The 18,028-nt window shown below is 60.8% G+C and overlaps 1 long non-coding RNA gene across 1 annotated transcript in view; it reads left to right on the forward strand.

The window, feature by feature from the left end:
- Positions 1-18,028, forward strand: part of LOC142101380 (uncharacterized) — a 535,334-nt gene that overhangs the window by 208,656 nt on the left and 308,650 nt on the right. The gene's annotated exons all lie outside the window — the stretch shown is intronic.

An 18,028-nucleotide genomic window follows, 5' to 3' on the forward strand; every position in this document is an offset into this window, starting at 1 on the left:
GGGTTCAGGGTGTGCTGGGTGCAGGGGAAGGAGGTACCGGGGTTCAGGGTGTGCTGGGGTACAGGGGAAGGAGGTACTGGGGTGCAGGCCAAACTGAGGTGCAGGGGAAGGAGGTACTGGGGTGCAGGCTGTGCTGGGGTGCAGGCTGTGCTGAGGTGCAGGGGAAGGAAATACTGGGGTGCAGGCAGTGCTGAGGTACTGGGGTGCATGGGGAAGGAGGTGCCAGCAGTGCTGAGGAAGGAGGTACTGGGGTGCAGGAGAAGGAGGTACTGTGGTGCAGGAGAAGGAGGTACTGGGGTTCAGGGCGTGATGGGGTGTAGGGGAAGGAGGTACTGGGGTTCAGGGTGTGCTGAGGTGCAGGGGAAGGAGGTACTGGGGTGCAGGCCATGCTGAGGTGCAGGAGAAGAAGGTACTGGGGTGCAGGCCGTGCTGAGATGCAGGGGAAGGAGCTACTGGGGTGCAGGCTGTGCTGGGGTGCAGGCTGTGCTGAGGTGCAGGGGAAGGAAATACTGGGGTGCAGGCAGTGCTGAGGTACTGGGGTGCAGGCTGTGCAGAGGTACTGGGGTGCAGGCTGTGCTAAGGTGCATGAGAAGGAGGTACTGTGGTGCAGGCCATGCTGAGGTGAAGGGGAAGGAGGTGCAGGGGAAGGAGGTACTGGGGTGCAGGGGAGGGAGATACTGGGGTGCAGGCTGTGCTGAGGTGCAGGAGAAAGTGGTACTGGGGTGCAGGCCGTGCTGAGGAAGGAGGTACTGGGGTGCTGAGTTGAAGGGAAAGGAGGTACTGGGGTGCAGTGGAAGGAGTTACTGGGGTTCAAGGGAAGGAAGTACTGAGTTGGAGGGCAGTAGGTGCAGGATAAGGGGTTACAGGTAGTAATGATGAGCGTATGAAGGAGATGCAGGCAGTGCTGAGGTGAAGGAGAATGAGGTACTAAGGTGCAGGGAATGCTGAGGTGCAGGCAGTACATGGGGCAGGAGGTGCTGGGGTGCAGGGGAAGGAGGTACTTGGGTGCAGGGGAAGGAGCTACTGGGGAGCAGTGGAAGGAGGTACTGGGGTGCAGGCAATGCTGAGGTGCAGTGGAAGGATGTACTGGGGTGCAGGCAATGCTGAGGTGCAGGGGAAGGAGGTACTGGGGTGCAGGCAGTGCTGAGGTGCAGGGGAAGGAGGTACTGGGGTGCAGTGGAAGGAGGTACTGGGGTGCTGAGGTGCAGTGGAAGGATGTACTGGGGTGCAGGCAGTGCTGAGGTGCAGGGGAATGAGGTAATGGGGTGCAGGGGAAGGAGATACTGGGGTGCAGGCCATGCCGAGGTGCAGGGATAGGAGGTACTGGGGAAGGAGGTACTGGGGTGCAGGCAGTGCTGAGGTGCAGTGGAAGGAGGTACTGGGGTTCAGGGTGTGCTGGGGTGCAGGGGAAGGAGGTACTGGGGTTCAGGGTGTGCTGGGGTGCAGGGGAAGGAGGTACTGGGGTGCAGGAGAAGGAGGTACTGGGGTGCAGGTAGTGCTGAGGTGCAGTGGAAGGAGGTACTGGGGTGCAGGGCGTGCAGGGGAAGGAGGTACTGGGATGCAGGAAGTACTGGGGTTCAGGGTGTGCTGGGGTGCAGGGGAAGGAGGTACTGGGGTGCAGGCCGTGCTGAGGTGCAGGGGAATGAGGTACTGGGGTGCATGGGGAAGGAGGTACTGTGGTGCAGGAGAAGGAGGTACTGGGGTTCAGGGCGTGATGGGGTGTAGGGGAAGGAGGTACTGGGGTTCAGGGCGTAATGGGGTGCAGGGGAAGGAGGTACTGGGGTTCAGGGTGTGCTGGGGTGCAGGGGAAGGAGGTACTGGGGTTCAGGGTGTGCTGGGGTGCAGGGGAAGGAGGTACTGGGGTTCAGGGTGTGCTGGGGTGCAGGGGAAGGAGGTACTGGGGTGCAGGCCATGCTGAGGTGCAAGGGAAGGAGGTACTGGGGTGCAGGCCGTGCTGAGGTACAGGAGAAGGAGGTACTGGGGTGCAGGTAGTGCTGAGGTGCAGTGGAAGGAGGTACTGGGGTTCAGGGCGTGATGGGGTGCAGGGGAAGGAGGTACTGGGGTTCAGGGTGTGCTGGGGTGCAGGGGAAGGAGGTACCGGGGTTCAGGGTGTGCTGGGGTACAGGGGAAGGAGGTACTGGGGTGCAGGCCAAACTGAGGTGCAGGGGAAGGAGGTACTGGGGTGCAGGCCGTGCTGAGGTGCAGGGGAAGGAGGTACTGGGGTTCAGGGCGTGCAGGGGAAGGAGGTACTGGGGTGCAGGCCGTGCTGAGGTACAGGAGAAGGAGGTACTGGGGTGCAGGTAGTGCTGAGGTGCAGTGGAAGGAGGTACTGGGGTTCAGGGCGTGATGGGGTGCAGGGGAAGGAGGTACTGGGGTTCAGGGTGTGCTGGGGTGCAGGGGAAGGAGGTACCGGGGTTCAGGGTGTGCTGGGGTACAGGGGAAGGAGGTACTGGGGTGCAGGCCAAACTGAGGTGCAGGGGAAGGAGGTACTGGGGTGCAGGCCGTGCTGAGGTGCAGGGGAAGGAGGTACTGGGGTTCAGGGCGTGCAGGGGAAGGAGGTACTGGGGTGCAGGCCATGCTGAGGTGCAGGAGAAGAAGGTACTGGGGTGCAGGCCGTGCTGAGATGCAGGGGAAGGAGCTACTGGGGTGCAGGCTGTGCTGGGGTGCAGGCTGTGCTGGGGTGCAGGCTGTGCTGAGGTGCAGGGGAAGGAAATACTGGGGTGCAGGCAGTGCTGAGGTACTGGGGTGCAGGCTGTGCAGAGGTACTGGGGTGCAGGCTGTGCTAAGGTGCATGAGAAGGAGGTACTGTGGTGCAGGCCATGCTGAGGTGAAGGGGAAGGAGGTGCAGGGGAAGGAGGTACTGGGGTGCAGGCCATGCTGAGGTGAAGGGGAAGGAGGTGCAGGGGAAGGAGGTACTGGGGTGCAGGCCATGCTGAGGTGCAGGAGAAGAAGGTACTGGGGTGCAGGCCGTGCTGAGATGCAGGGGAAGGAGCTACTGGGGTGCAGGCTGTGCTGGGGTGCAGGCTGTGCTGAGGTACTGGGGTGCAGGCTGTGCTGAGGTGCAGGAGAAGGAGGTACTGTGGTGCAGGCCATGCTGAGGTACAGGGGAAGGAGGTGCAAGCAGTGCTGAGGTGCAGGGGAGGGAGATACTGGGGTGCAGGCCATGCTGAGGTCCAGGGAAGGAGGTACTGGGGTGCAGGCCGTGCTGAGGAAGGAGGTACTGGGGTGCTGAGTTGCAGGGAAAGGAGGTACTGGGGTGCAGTGGAAGGAGGTACTGGTGTTCAAGGGAAGGAAGTACTGAGTTGGAGGGCAGTAGGTGCAGGATAAGGGGTTACAGGTAGTAATGATGTGCGTATGAAGGAGATGCAGGCAGTGCTGAGGTGAAGGAGAATGAGGTACTAAGGTGCAGGGAATGCTGAGGTGCAGGGGAAGGAGCTACTGGGGAGCAGGGGAAAGGTGCTGAGGTACAGGCCATGCTGAGGTGCAGTGGAAGGATGTACTGGGGTGCAGGCAATGCTGAGGTGCAGGGGAAGGAGGTACTGGGGTGCAAGCCGTGCTGCGGTGCAGGGAGGTACTGGGGTGCAGGCCATGCTGAGGTGCAGGAGAAGGAGGTACTGGGGTGCAGGCAGTGCTGAGGTGCAGGGGAAGGAGGTACTGGGGTGCAGTGGAAGGAGGTACTGGGGTGCTGAGGTGCAGTGGAAGGATATACTGGGGTGCAGGCAATGCTGAGGTGCAGGGGAATGAGGTAATGGGGTGCAGGGGAAGGAGATACTGGGGTGCAGGCCGTGCTGGAGAAAGAGGTGCTGAGGTGCAGGGCAAGGAGGTACTGGGGTGCAGGCCATGCTGAGGTGCAGGGGAAGGAGGTACTGGGGTGTAGGCCATGCTGAGGTGCAGGGCAAGGAGGTACTGGGGTGCAGGGGAAGGAGGTACTGGGGTGCAGGGGAGGGAGGTACTTTGGTGCAGGCCGTGCTGAGGTGCAGGGGAAGGAGATAATGGGCTGCAGGGGAAAGGTGCTGAGGTACTGGGGTGCAGGCCATGCTGAGGTGCAGGCGGTGCTGAGGTGCAGGGGAAGGAGGTACTGTGGTACAGGAGAAGGAGGTACTGGGGTGCAGGTAGTGCTGAGGTGCAGTGGAAGGAGGTACTGGGGTTTAGGGCGTGATGGGGTGCAGGGGAAGGAGGTACTGGGGTTCAGGGCGTGCAGGGGAAGGAGGTACTGGGATGCAGGAAGTACTGGGGTTCAGGGTGTGCTGGGGTGCAGGGGAAGGAGGTACTGGGGTGCAGGCCGTGCTGAGGTGCAGGGGAATGAGGTACTGGGGTGCATGGGGAAGGAGGTGCCAGCAGTGCTGAGGTGCAGGAGAAGGAGGTACTGGGGTGCAGGGGAAGGAGGTACTGTGGTGCAGGAGAAGGAGGTACTGGGGTTCAGGGCGTGATGGGGTGTAGGGGAAGGAGGTACTGGGGTTCAGGGCATGCAGGGGAAGGAGGTACTGGGGTTCAGGGCGTAATGGGGTGCAGGGGAAGGAGGTACTGGGGTTCAGGGTGTGCTGGGGTGCAGGGGAAGGAGGTACTGGGGTTCAGGGTGTGCTGGGGTGCAGGGGAAGGAGGTACTGGGGTGCAGGAGAAGGAGGTACTGGGGTGCAGGTAGTGCTGAGGTGCAGTGGAAGGAGGTACTGGGGTGCAGGGCGTGCAGGGGAAGGAGGTACTGGGATGCAGGAAGTACTGGGGTTCAGGGTGTGCTGGGGTGCAGGGGAAGGAGGTACTGGGGTGCAGGCCGTGCTGAGGTGCAGGGGAATGAGGTACTGGGGTGCATGGGGAAGGAGGTACTGTGGTGCAGGAGAAGGAGGTACTGGGGTTCAGGGCATGATGGGGTGTAGGGGAAGGAGGTACTGGGGTTCAGGGCATGCAGGGGAAGGAGGTACTGGGGTTCAGGGCGTAATGGGGTGCAGGGGAAGGAGGTACTGGGGTTCAGGGTGTGCTGGGGTGCAGGGGAAGGAGGTACTGGGGTTCAGGGTGTGCTGGGGTACAGGGGAAGGAGGTACTGGGGTTCAGGGTGTGCTGGGGTGCAGGGGAAGGAGGTACTGGGGTGCAGGCCGTGCTGAGGTGCAGGGGAAGGAGGTACTGTGGTACAGGAGAAGGAGGTACTGGGGTGCAGGTAGTGCTGAGGTGCAGTGGAAGGAGGTACTGGGGTTCAGGGCGTGCAGGGGAAGGAGGTACTGGGATGCAGGAAGTACTGGGGTTCAGGGTGTGCTGGGGTGCAGGGGAAGGAGGTACTGGGGTGCAGGCCGTGCTGAGGTGCAGGGGAATGAGGTACTGGGGTGCATGGGCAAGGAGGTGCCAGCAGTGCTGAGGTGCAGGAGAAGGAGGTACTGGGGTGCAGGGGAAGGAGGTACTGTGGTGCAGGAGAAGGAGGTACTGGGGTTCAGGGCGTGATGGGGTGTAGGGGAAGGAGGTACTGGGGTTCAGGGCATGCAGGGGAAGGAGGTACTGGGGTTCAGGGCGTAATGGGGTGCAGGGGAAGGAGGTACTGGGGTTCAGGGTGTGCTGGGGTGCAGGGGAAGGAGGTACTGGGGTGCAGGAGAAGGAGGTACTGGGGTGCAGGTAGTGCTGAGGTGCAGTGGAAGGAGGTACTGGGGTTCAGGGCGTGCTGGGGTGCAGGGGAAGGAGGTACTGGGGTTCAGGGTGTGCTGGGGTGCAGGGGAAGGAGGTACTGGGTGCAGGAGAAGGAGGTACTGGGGTGCAGGTAGTGCTGAGGTGCAGTGGAAGGAGGTACTGGGGTTCAGGGCGTGATGGGGTGCAGGGGAAGGAGGTACTGGGGTTCAGGGTGTGCTGGGGTGCAGGGGAAGGAGGTACCGGGGTTCAGGGTGTGCTGGGGTACAGGGGAAGGAGGTACTGGGGTGCAGGCCAAACTGAGGTGCAGGGGAAGGAGGTACTGGGGTGCAGGCCGTGCTGAGGTGCAGGGGAAGGAGGTACTGGGGTTCAGGGCGTGCAGGGGAAGGAGGTACTGGGATGCAGGAAGTACTGGGGTTCAGGGTGTGCTGGGGTGCAGGGGAAGGAGGTACTGGGGTGCAGGCCGTGCTGAGGTGCAGGGGAATGAGGTACTGGGGTGCATGGGAAGGAGGTGCCAGCAGTGCTGAGGAAGGAGGTACTGGGGTGCAAAGGAAGGAGGTACTGTCGTGCAGGAGAAGGAGGTACTGGGGTTCAGGGCGTGATGGGGTGTAGGGGAAGGAGGTACTGGGGTTCAGGGTGTGCTGAGGTGCAGGGGAAGGAGGTACTGGGGTGCAGGCCATGCTGAGGTGCAGGAGAAGAAGGTACTGGGGTGCAGGCCGTGCTGAGATGCAGGGGAAGGAGCTACTGGGGTGCAGGCTGTGCTGGGGTGCAGGCTGTGCTGAGGTGCAGGGGAAGGAAATACTGGGGTGCAGGCAGTGCTGAGGTACTGGGGTGCAGGCTGTGCAGAGGTACTGGGGTGCAGGCTGTGCTAAGGTGCATGAGAAGGAGGTACTGTGGTGCAGGCCATGCTGAGGTGAAGGGGAAGGAGGTGCAGGGGAAGGAGGTACTGGGGTGCAGGCCATGCTGAGGTGAAGGGGAAGGAGGTGCAGGGGAAGGAGGTACTGGGGTGCAGGCCGTGCTGGGGTGCAGGCTGTGCTGAGGTGCAGGAGAAAGTGGTACTGGGGTGCAGGCCGTGCTGAGGAAGGAGGTACTGGGGTGCTGAGTTGAAGGGAAAGGAGGTACTGGGGTGCAGTGGAAAGAGTTACTGGGGTTCAAGGGAAGGAAGTACTGAGTTGGAGGGCAGTAGGTGCAGGATAAGGGGTTACAGGTAGTAATGATGTGCGTATGAAGGAGATGCAGGCAGTGCTGAGGTGAAGGAGAATGAGGTACTAAGGTGCAGGGAATGCTGAGGTGCAGGGGAAGGAGCTACTGGGGAGCAGGGGAAAGGTGCTGAGGTACAGGCCATGCTGAGGTGCAGGCAGTGCTGAGGTGCAGTGGAAGGATGTACTGGGGTGCAGGCCGTGCTGAGGTGCAGGGGAAGGAGGTACTGGGGTGCAGGCAGTGCTGAGGTGCAGGGGAAGGAGGTACTGGGGTGCAGTGGAAGGAGGTACTGGGGTGCTGAGGTGCAGTGGAAGGATATACTGGGGTGCAGGCAATGCTGAGGTGCAGGGGAATGAGGTAATGGGGTGCAGGGGAAGGAGATACTGGGGTGCAGGCCATGCCGAGGTGCAGGGATAGGAGGTACTGGGGAAGGAGGTACTGGGGTGCAGGCAGTGCTGAGGTGCAGTGGAAGGAGGTACTGGGGTTCAGGGTGTGCTGGGGTGCAGGGGAAGGAGGTACTGGGGTTCAGGGTGTGCTGGGGTGCAGGGGAAGGAGGTACTGGGGTGCAGGAGAAGGAGGTACTGGGGTGCAGGTAGTGCTGAGGTGCAGTGGAAGGAGGTACTGGGGTGCAGGGCGTGCAGGGGAAGGAGGTACTGGGATGCAGGAAGTACTGGGGTTCAGGGTGTGCTGGGGTGCAGGGGAAGGAGGTACTGGGGTGCAGGCCGTGCTGAGGTGCAGGGGAATGAGGTACTGGGGTGCATGGGGAAGGAGGTACTGTGGTGCAGGAGAAGGAGGTACTGGGGTTCAGGGCGTGATGGGGTGTAGGGGAAGGAGGTACTGGGGTTCAGGGCATAATGGGGTGCAGGGGAAGGAGGTACTGGGGTTCAGGGTGTGCTGGGGTGCAGGGGAAGGAGGTACTGGGGTTCAGGGTGTGCTGGGGTGCAGGGGAAGGAGGTACTGGGGTTCAGGGTGTGCTGGGGTGCAGGGGAAGGAGGTACTGGGGTGCAGGCCATGCTGAGGTGCAAGGGAAGGAGGTACTGGGGTGCAGGCCGTGCTGAGGTACAGGAGAAGGAGGTACTGGGGTGCAGGTAGTGCTGAGGTGCAGTGGAAGGAGGTACTGGGGTTCAGGGCGTGATGGGGTGCAGGGGAAGGAGGTACTGGGGTTCAGGGCGTGCAGGGGAAGGAGGTACTGGGATGCAGGAAGTACTGGGGTTCAGGGTGTGCTGGGGTGCAGGGGAAGGAGGTACTGGGGTGCAGGCCGTGCTGAGGTGCAGGGGAATGAGGTACTGGGGTGCATGGGGAAGGAGGTGCCAGCAGTGCTGAGGTGCAGGAGAAGGAGGTACTGGGGTGCAGGGGAAGGAGGTACTGTGGTGCAGGAGAAGGAGGTACTGGGGTTCAGGGCGTGATGGGGTGTAGGGGAAGGAGGTACTGGGGTTCAGGGCATGCAGGGGAAGGAGGTACTGGGGTTCAGGGTGTGCTGGGGTGCAGGGGAAGGAGGTACTGGGGTTCAGGGTGTGCTGGGGTGCAGGGGAAGGAGGTACTGGGGTGCAGGAGAAGGAGGTACTGGGGTGCAGGTAGTGCTGAGGTGCAGTGGAAGGAGGTACTGGGGTTCAGGGTGTGCTGGGGTGCAGGGGAAGGAGGTACCGGGGTTCAGGGTGTGCTGGGGTACAGGGGAAGGAGGTACTGGGGTGCAGGCCAAACTGAGGTGCAGGGGAAGGAGGTACTGGGGTGCAGGCCGTGCTGAGGTGCAGGGGAAGGAGGTACTGGGGTTCAGGGCGTGCAGGGGAAGGAGGTACTGGGGTGCAGGCCGTGCTGAGGTGCAGGGGAATGAGGTACTGGGGTGCATGGGGAAGGAGGTGCCAGCAGTGCTGAGGAAGGAGGTACTGGGGTGCAGGGGAAGGAGGTACTGTGGTGCAGGAGAAGGAGGTACTGGGGTTCAGGGCGTGATGGGGTGTAGGGGAAGGAGGTACTGGGGTTCAGGGTGTGCTGAGGTGCAGGGGAAGGAGGTACTGGGGTGCAGGCCATGCTGAGGTGCAGGAGAAGAAGGTACTGGGGTGCAGGCCGTGCTGAGATGCAGGGGAAGGAGCTACTGGGGTGCAGGCTGTGCTGGGGTGCAGGCTGTGCTGGGGTGCAGGCTGTGCTGAGGTGCAGGGGAAGGAAATACTGGGGTGCAGGCAGTGCTGAGGTACTGGGGTGCAGGCTGTGCAGAGGTACTGGGGTGCAGGCTGTGCTAAGGTGCATGAGAAGGAGGTACTGTGGTGCAGGCCATGCTGAGGTGAAGGGGAAGGAGGTGCAGGGGAAGGAGGTACTGGGGTGCAGGCCATGCTGAGGTGAAGGGGAAGGAGGTGCAGGGGAAGGAGGTACTGGGGTGCAGGCCATGCTGAGGTGCAGGAGAAGAAGGTACTGGGGTGCAGGCCGTGCTGAGATGCAGGGGAAGGAGCTACTGGGGTGCAGGCTGTGCTGGGGTGCAGGCTGTGCTGAGGTGCAGGGGAAGGAAATACTGGGGTGCAGGCAGTGCTGAGGTACTGGGGTGCAGGCTGTGCAGAGGTACTGGGGTGCAGGCTGTGCTAAGGTGCATGAGAAGGAGGTACTGTGGTGCAGGCCATGCTGAGGTGAAGGGGAAGGAGGTGCAGGGGAAGGAGGTACTGGGGTGCAGGCCATGCTGAGGTGAAGGGGAAGGAGGTGCAGGGGAAGGAGGTACTGGGGTGCAGGCCGTGCTGGGGTGCAGGAGAAAGTGGTACTGGGGTGCTGGCCGTGCTGAGGAAGGAGGTACTGGGGTGCTGAGTTGAAGGGAAAGGAGGTACTGGGGTGCAGTGGAAGGAGTTACTGGGGTTCAAGGGAAGGAAGTACTGAGTTGGAGAGCAGTAGGTGCAGGATAAGGGGGTACAAGTAGTAATGATGTGCGTATGAAGGAGATGCAGGCAGTGCTGAGGTGAAGGAGAATGAGGTACTAAGGTGCAGGGAATGCTGAGGTGCAGGGGAAGGAGCTACTGGGGAGCAGGGGAAAGGTGCTGAGGTACAGGCCATGCTGAGGTGCAGTGGAAGGATGTACTGGGGTGCAAGCCGTGCTGCGGTGCAGGGAGGTACTGGGGTGCAGGCCATGCTGAGGTGCAGGAGAAGGAGGTACTGGGGTGCAGGCAGTGCTGAGGTGCAGGGGAAGGAGGTACTGGGGTGCAGTGGAAGGAGGTACTGGGGTGCTGAGGTGCAGTGGAAGGATATACTGGGGTGCAGGCAATGCTGAGGTGCAGGGGAATGAGGTAATGGGGTGCAGGGGAAGGAGATACTGGGGTGCAGGCCATGCCGAGGTGCAGGGATAGGAGGTACTGGGGAAGGAGGTACTGGGGTGCAGGCAGTGCTGAGGTGCAGTGGAAGGATGTACTGGGGTGCAGGCAATGCTGAGGTGCAGGGGAAGGAGGTTATGGGGTGCAGGCCGTGCTGAGGTGCAGGGGAAGGAGATAATGGGCTGCAGGCTGTGCTGAATTGCAGAGGAAGGAGGTACTGGGGTGCAAGCCGTGCTGCGGTGCAGGGGATGGGAGGTACTGGGGTGCAGGCCATGCTGAGATGCAGGGAAAGGTGGTACTGGGGTGCAGGCCATGCTGAGGTGCAGGAGAAGGAGATACTGGGGTGCAGGCCATGCTGAGGTGCAGGGGAAGGAGTTACTGGGGTGCAGGCCGTGCTGCGGTGCAGGGGAAGGAGATACTGGGGTGCAGGCCGTACTGAGGTGCAGGGGAAGGAAGTGCCGGCAGTGCTGAGGTGCAGGAGGAGTTACTGGGGTGCAGGCCATTCTGGGGTGCAGGGGAAGGAAGTGCCGGCAGTGCTGAGGTGCAAGGTAGGGAGGTGCTGATGTGCAGGAGGAGGTACTGGTGTACAGGGGAAGGAGGTACTGGGGTGCAGGCCGTGCTGAGGTGCAGGGGAAGGAGGTACTGCGGTGCAGGCCGTGCTGAGGTGCAGGGGAAGGAGGTACTGGGGTGCAGGCCGTGCTGGAGAAAGAGGTTCTGGGGTGCAGGGGCAGGGGAAGGAGGTGCTGAGGTGCAGGCCATGCTGAGGTGCAGGGCAAGGAGGTACTGTGGTGCAGGCCGTGCAGGGGAAGGAGGTACTGGTGTGCAGGCCATGCTGAGGTGCAGGGGAAGGATGTACTGGGGTGCAGGGGAGGGAGGTACTGGGGTGTAGGCCATGCTGAGGTGCAGGGGAAGGAGGTGCAGGCAGTGCTGAGCTGCAGGGGAAGGAGGTACTGGGGTGCAGGCCGTGCTGGAGAAAGAGGTGCTGAGGTGCAGGGCAAGGAGGTACTGGGGTGCAGGCCATGCTGAGGTGCAGGGGAAGGAGGTACTGGGGTGTAGGCCATGCTGAGGTGCAGGGCAAGGAGGTACTGGGGTGCAGGGGAAGGAGGTACTGGGGTGCAGGGGAGGGAGGTACTTTGGTGCAGGCCGTGCTGAGGTGCAGGGGAAGGAGATAATGGGCTGCAGGGGAAAGGTGCTGAGGTACTGGGGTGCAGGCCATGCTGAGGTGCAGGCGGTGCTGAGGTGCAGTGGAAGGAGGTTATGGGGTGCAGGCCGTGCCGAGGTGCAGGGATAGGAGGTACTGGGGTGCAGGCTGTGCTGAGGTGCAGTGGAAGGATGTACTGGGGTGCAGGCCATGCTGAGGTGCATGGGAAGGATGTACTGGGGTGCAGGGGAGGGAGGTACTGGGGTGTAGGCCATGCTGAGGTGCAGGGGAAAGGTACTGGGGTGCTGAGGTACTGCATTGCAGGGCAGGAGGTGCAGATCGCGCTGAGGTGTAGAAGGAGGTACTGGGGTACAGGAAGGAGGTGCTGGGGTGCAGGCCATGCTGAGGTGCAGGAGACGGAGGTACTGGGGTGCAGCTAAGGAGGTGTAGGCTGTGCCGAGGAGGTACTGGGGTACAGGGGAAGGAGGTACTGAGGTGCAGGGAAAGGAGGTACAGGGGAAGGATGTACTGGGGTGCAAGAGAAGGAAGTACTGAGTTGGAGGGCAGTAGGTGCAGGATAAGGGGGTACAGGTAGTACTTATGTGCGTATGAAGGAGGTGCAGGCAGTGGTGAGATGCAAGAGAATGAGATACTAAGGTTCAGGAGAAGGGGGTATAGATACTGCTGGTATGCAGAAGGAGGTACTGAGTTGAATATGAACGAGGTACAGGAAGTGCTGCGGTACAGGGGCAGGAGGAACAGGCAGTGCTGAGGTGCAGGAGTTTTGGGGTGCAGGCCATGCTGAGGTGCAGGGGAAGGAGGTACTGGGGTGCAGGCCATGCTAAGGTGCAGGCGGTGCTGAGGTGCAGTGGAAGGATGTACTGGGGTGCAGGCAATGCTGAGGTGCATGGGAAGGAGGTTATGGGGTGCAGGGGAAGGAGATGCTGGGGTGCAGGCTGTGCTGAAGTGCAAGGGAAGGAGGTACTGGGGTGCAGGCGGTGCTGAGGTGCAGGGGAACAAGGTTATGGGGTGCAGTGGAAGGAGGTACTGAGTTGGAGGGCAGGAAGTGCAGGAGAAAGGCGTACAGGTAGTACTGAGGTGCATATGAAGGAGGTACAAGCAGTGGTGGGGGGTTCAGGCAGTGCTGAGGTGCTTGGGAAGGAGGTACTGAGGTGCAGGCAGTACTGAGGGGCAGGAATGTACAGGCGTTGATGTCTCGAAGGAGGTACTGAGGTGCAGGAAATGATGAGGTACAGGCAGTGCCGATGTGCGGTAGAAGGAAGTGGTACAGGAAGTGCACGTAAATGGGTAAGGTTGCGCAGAAGGTGGAGGTATGGGTAGTGCCGATGTGCGATAGAAGAGGGTACAGGTAGTGCCGATGTGCGATAGAAGGGGGTACATGTAGTGCCGGTGTGCAGGAGGTGCATGAGCAGGAATGTACAGGTGTTGCTGATGTAGAAGGAGGTACAGGCTGGGTCGATGTGCGGTAGGAGGTACAGGCTGTGCCGATATGCGGTAGAAGGAGGTGGTACAGGAAATGCAGGACAAATGGGTAAGGTAGTCCTGATGCACAGGGCAGGAGGTGCAGAAGAAGGAGGTATGGGTAGTGCCGATGTGCGGTAGAAGAGGCAGAAGGTGCAGAAGGGGGTACAGGCAGTGCTGATGTGCGTTAGAAGGGGGTACAGGCAGTGCTGATGTGCAGAAGAAGAGGCAGGAGGTACGGGCAGTGCCGATGCACGGTAGAAGAGGCAGGAGGTGCAGAAGGGGTACAGGCTGTGCCGATGTGCGGTAGAAGGGGGTACAGGCAGTGCCGATGTGCGGTAAAAGGGGGTACAGGCAGTGCCGATGTGCGGTAGAAGGGGGTACAGGCTGTGCAGATGTGCGGTAGAAAGAGGTACAGGCTGTGCCGATGTGCGTTAGAAGGGGGTACAGGCAGTGCTGATGTGCGTTAGAAGGGGGTACAGGCAGTGCCGATGTGCGTTAGAAGGGGGTACAGGCAGTGCCGATGTGCGTTAGAAGGGGGTACAGGCTGTGCCGATGTGCGGTAGAAGGGGGTACAGGCTAGAAGGGGGTACAGGCTGTGCCGATGTGCGGTAGAAAGAGGTACAGGCTGTGCCGATGTGCGTTAGAAGGGGGTATAGGCAGTGCCGATGTGCGGTAGAAGGGGGTACAGGCTAGAAGGGGGTACAGGCTGTGCCGATGTGCGGTAGAAAGAGGTACAGGCTGTGCCGATGTGCGGTAGAAGGGGGTACAGGCTAGAAGGGGGTACAGGCTGTGCCGATGTGCGGTAGAAGGGGGTACAGGCTGTGCCGATGTGCGGTAGAAAGGGGTACAGGCTGTGCCGATGTGCGTTAGAAGGGGGTACAGGCAGTGCTGATGTGCGTTAGAAGGGGGTACAGGCAGTGCCGATGTGCGGTAGAAGGGGGTACAGGCTGTGCCGATGTGCGGTAGAAGGGGGTACAGGCTGTGCCGATGTGCGGTAGAAGGGGGTACAGGCAGTGCCGATGTGCGGTAGAAGGGGGTACAGGCAGTGCTGATGTGCGTTAGAAGGGGGTACAGGCTAGAAGGGGGTACAGGCTGTGCCGATGTGCGGTAGAAAGAGGTACAGGCTGTGCCGATGTGCGTTAGAAGGGGGTATAGGCAGTGCCGATGTGCGTTAGAAGGGGGTATAGGCAGTGCCGATGTGCGGTAGAAGGGGGCTACAGGCTGTGCCGATGTGCGGTAGAAGGGGGTACAGGCTGTGCCGATGTGCGGTAGAAGGGGGTACAGGCAGTGCCGATGTGCGGTAGAAAGGGGTACAGGCTGTGCCGATGTGCGGTAGAAAGAGGTACAGGCTGTGCCGATGTGCGGTAGAAAGAGGTACAGGCTGTGCCGATGTGCGGTAGAAGGGGGTACAGGCTAGAAGGGGGTACAGGCTGTGCCGATGTGCGGTAGAAAGAGGTACAGGCTGTGCCGATGTGCGGTAGAAGGGGGTACAGGCTAGAAGGGGGTACAGGCAGTGCTGATGTGCGTTAGAAGGGGGTACAGGCAGTGCCGATGTGCGGTAGAAGGGGGTACAGGCAGTGCCGATGTGCGGTAGAAGGGGTTACAGGCAGTGCCGATGTGCGGTAGAAGGGGGTACAGGCTGTGCAGATGTGCGGTAGAAAGAGGTACAGGCTGTGCCGATGTGCGTTAGAAGGGGGTATAGGCAGTGCCGATGTGCGGTAGAAGGGGGCTACAGGCTGTGCCGATGTGCGGTAGAAGGGGGTACAGGCTGTGCCGATGTGCGGTAGAAGGGGGTACAGGCAGTGCCGATGTGCGGTAGAAGGGGGTACAGGCTGTGCCGATGTGCGGTAGAAAGGGGTACAGGCTGTGCCGATGTGCGGTAGAAGGGGGTACAGGCTAGAAGGGGGTACAGGCTGTGCCGATGTGCGTTAGAAGGGGGTATAGGCAGTGCCGATGTGCGGTAGAAGGGGGTACAGGCAGTGCCGATGTGCGGTAGAAGGGGGTACAGGCTAGAAGGGGGTACAGGCTGTGCCGATGTGCGGTAGAAGGGGGTACAGGCTAGAAGGGGGTACAGGCTGTGCCGATGTGCGGTAGAAGGGGGTACAGGCAGTGCCGATGTGCGGTAGAAGGGGGTACAGGCTGTGCCGATGTGCGGTAGAAAGAGGTACAGGCAGTGCCGATGTGCGTTAGAAGGGGGTACAGGCAGTGCCGATGTGCGGTAGAAGGGGGTACAGGCAGTGCCGATGTGCGGTAGAAGGGGGCTACAGGCTGTGCCGATGTGCGGTAGAAGGGGGTACAGGCTGTGCCGATGTGCGGTAGAAGGGGGTACAGGCTGTGCCGATGTGCGGTAGAAAGGGGTACAGGCTGTGCCGATGTGCGTTAGAAGGGGGTACAGGCAGTGCCGATGTGCGTTAGAAGGGGGTACAGGCAGTGCCGATGTGCGGTAGAAGGGGGTACAGGCTGTGCAGATGTGCGGTAGAAAGAGGTACAGGCTGTGCCGATGTGCGTTAGAAGGGGGTATAGGCAGTGCCGATGTGCGTTAGAAGGGGGTATAGGCAGTGCCGATGTGCGGTAGAAGGGGGCTACAGGCTGTGCCGATGTGCGGTAGAAGAGGGTACAGGCTGTGCCGATGTGCGGTAGAAGGGGGTACAGGCAGTGCCGATGTGCGGTAGAAAGAGGTACAGGCTGTGCCGATGTGCGGTAGAAAGAGGTACAGGCTGTGCCGATGTGCGGTAGAAGGGGGTACAGGCTAGAAGGGGGTACAGGCAGTGCCGATGTGCGGTAGAAGGGGGTACAGGCTGTGCCGATGTGCGGTAGAAAGAGGTACAGGCAGTGCTGATGTGCGTTAGAAGGGGGTACAGGCAGTGCCGATGTGCGGTAGAAGGGGGTACAGGCAGTGCAGATGTGCGGTAGAAAGAGGTACAGGCTGTGCCAATGTGCGTTAGAAGGGGGTACAGGCAGTGCTGATGTGCGTTAGAAGGGGGTACAGGCAGTGCCGATGTGCGGTAGAAGGGGGTACAGGCTGTGCAGATGTGCGGTAGAAAGAGGTACAGGCTGTGCCGATGTGCGTTAGAAGGGGGTACAGGCAGTGCTGATGTGCGTTAGAAGGGGGTACAGGCAGTGCCGATGTGCGTTAGAAGGGGGTACAGGCAGTGCCGATGTGCGGTAGAAGGGGGTACAGGCAGTGCCGATGTGCGGTAGAAAGAGGTACAGGCTGTGCCGATGTGCGTTAGAAGGGGGTATAGGCAGTGCCGATGTGCGGTAGAAGGGGGTACAGGCAGTGCCGATGTGCGGTAGAAGGGGGTACAGGCTAGAAGGGGGTACAGGCTGTGCCGATGTGCGGTAGAAAGAGGTACAGGCTGTGCCGATGTGCGGTAGAAGGGGGTACAGGCTAGAAGGGGGTACAGGCTGTGCCGATGTGCGGTAGAAGGGGGTACAGGCAGTGCCGATGTGCGGTAGAAGGGGGTACAGGCTGTGCCGATGTGCGGTAGAAGGGGGTACAGGCTGTGCCGATGTGCGGTAGAAGGGGGTACAGGCAGTGCCGATGTGCGGTAGAAGGGGGTACAGGCAGTGCCGATGTGCGGTAGAAGGGGGTACAGGCTGTGCAGATGTGCGGTAGAAGGGGGTACAGGCAGTGCCGATGTGCGGTAGAAGGGGGCTACAGGCTGTGCCGATGTGCGGTAGAAGGGGGTACAGGCTGTGCCGATGTGCGGTAGAAGGGGGTACAGGCTAGAAGGGGGTACAGGCTGTGCCGATGTGCGGTAGAAAGAGGTACAGGCTGTGCCGATGTGCGTTAAAAGGGGGTATAGGCAGTGCCGATGTGCGGTAGAAGGGGGTACAGGCTAGAAGGGGGTACAGGCTGTGCCGATGTGCGGTAGAAGGGGGTACAGGCAGTGCCGATGTGCGGTAGAAGGGGGTACAGGCTGTGCCGATGTGCGGTAGAAGGGGGTACAGGCTGTGCAGATGTGCGGTAGAAAGAGGTACAGGCTGTGCCGATGTGCGGTAGAAGGGGGTACAGGCTGTGCCGATGTGCGGTAGAAAGAGGTACAGGCTGTGCCGATGTGCGGTAGAAAGAGGTACAGGCTGTGCCGATGTGCGGTAGAAAGAGGTACAGGCTGTGCCGATGTGCGGTAGAAGGGGGTACAGGCTAGAAGGGGGTACAGGCTGTGCCGATGTGCGGTAGAAGGGGGTACAGGCAGTGCCGATGTGCGGTAGAAGGGGGTACAGGCTGTGCCGATGTGCGGTAGAAGGGGGTACAGGCTGTGCCGATGTGCGGTAGAAAGAGGTACAGGCTGTGCCGATGTGCGTTAGAAGGGGGTACAGGCAGTGCTGATGTGCGTTAGAAGGGGGTACAGGCAGTGCCGATGTGCGGTAGAAGGGGGTACAGGCTAGAAGGAGGTACAGGCTGTGCCGATGTGCGGTAGAAGGGGGTACAGGCTAGAAGGGGGTACAGGCTGTGCCGATGTGCGGTAGAAAGAGGTACAGGCTGTGCCGATGTGCGTTAGAAGGGGGTATAGGCAGTGCCGATGTGCGGTAGAAGGGGGTACAGGCTGTGCCGATGTGCGGTAGAAAGAGGTACAGGCTGTGCCGATGTGCGGTAGAAGGGGGTACAGGCTAGAAGGGGGTACAGGCTGTGCCGATGTGCGGTAGAAGGGGGTACAGGCAGTGCCGATGTGCGGTAGAAGGGGGTACAGGCTGTGCCGATGTGCGGTAGAAAGAGGTACAGGCTGTGCCGATGTGCGTTAGAAGGGGGTACAGGCAGTGCTGATGTGCGTTAGAAGGGGGTACAGGCAGTGCCGATGTGCGGTAGAAGGGGGTACAGGCAGTGCCGATGTGCAGTAGAATGGGGTACAGGCAGTGCCGATGTGCGGTAGAAGGGGGTACAGGCTGTGCAGATGTGCGGTAGAAAGAGGTACAGGCTGTGCCGATGTGCGTTAGAAGGGGGTATAGGCAGTGCCGATGTGCGGTAGAAGGGGGTACAGGCTGTGCCGATGTGCGGTAGAAGGGGGTACAGGCTGTGCCGATGTGCGGTAGAAGGGGGTACAGGCAGTGCCGATGTGCGGTAGAAGGGGGTACAGGCTGTGCCGATGTGCGGTAGAAAGAGGTACAGGCAGTGCCGATGTGCGGTAGAAGGGGGTACAGGCTGTGCCGATGTGCAGAAGGAGGTTCAGGCAATGTTGAGGTACAGGAAGACTCAGCAAGGTTTGGGTTTTGTAGTATATGGACAGTTGCACATCCAGGTCATCATTTATTCATAATTTTTGCCTGCTTCATGAATTGATTTGGCTCACTGCCTAATATGCTCTCAGTGATCTCA

This window comes from Mixophyes fleayi, chromosome 9, assembly GCF_038048845.1.
Source record: "Mixophyes fleayi isolate aMixFle1 chromosome 9, aMixFle1.hap1, whole genome shotgun sequence".
NCBI classification, from domain to species: Eukaryota; Metazoa; Chordata; class Amphibia; order Anura; family Limnodynastidae; genus Mixophyes; species Mixophyes fleayi.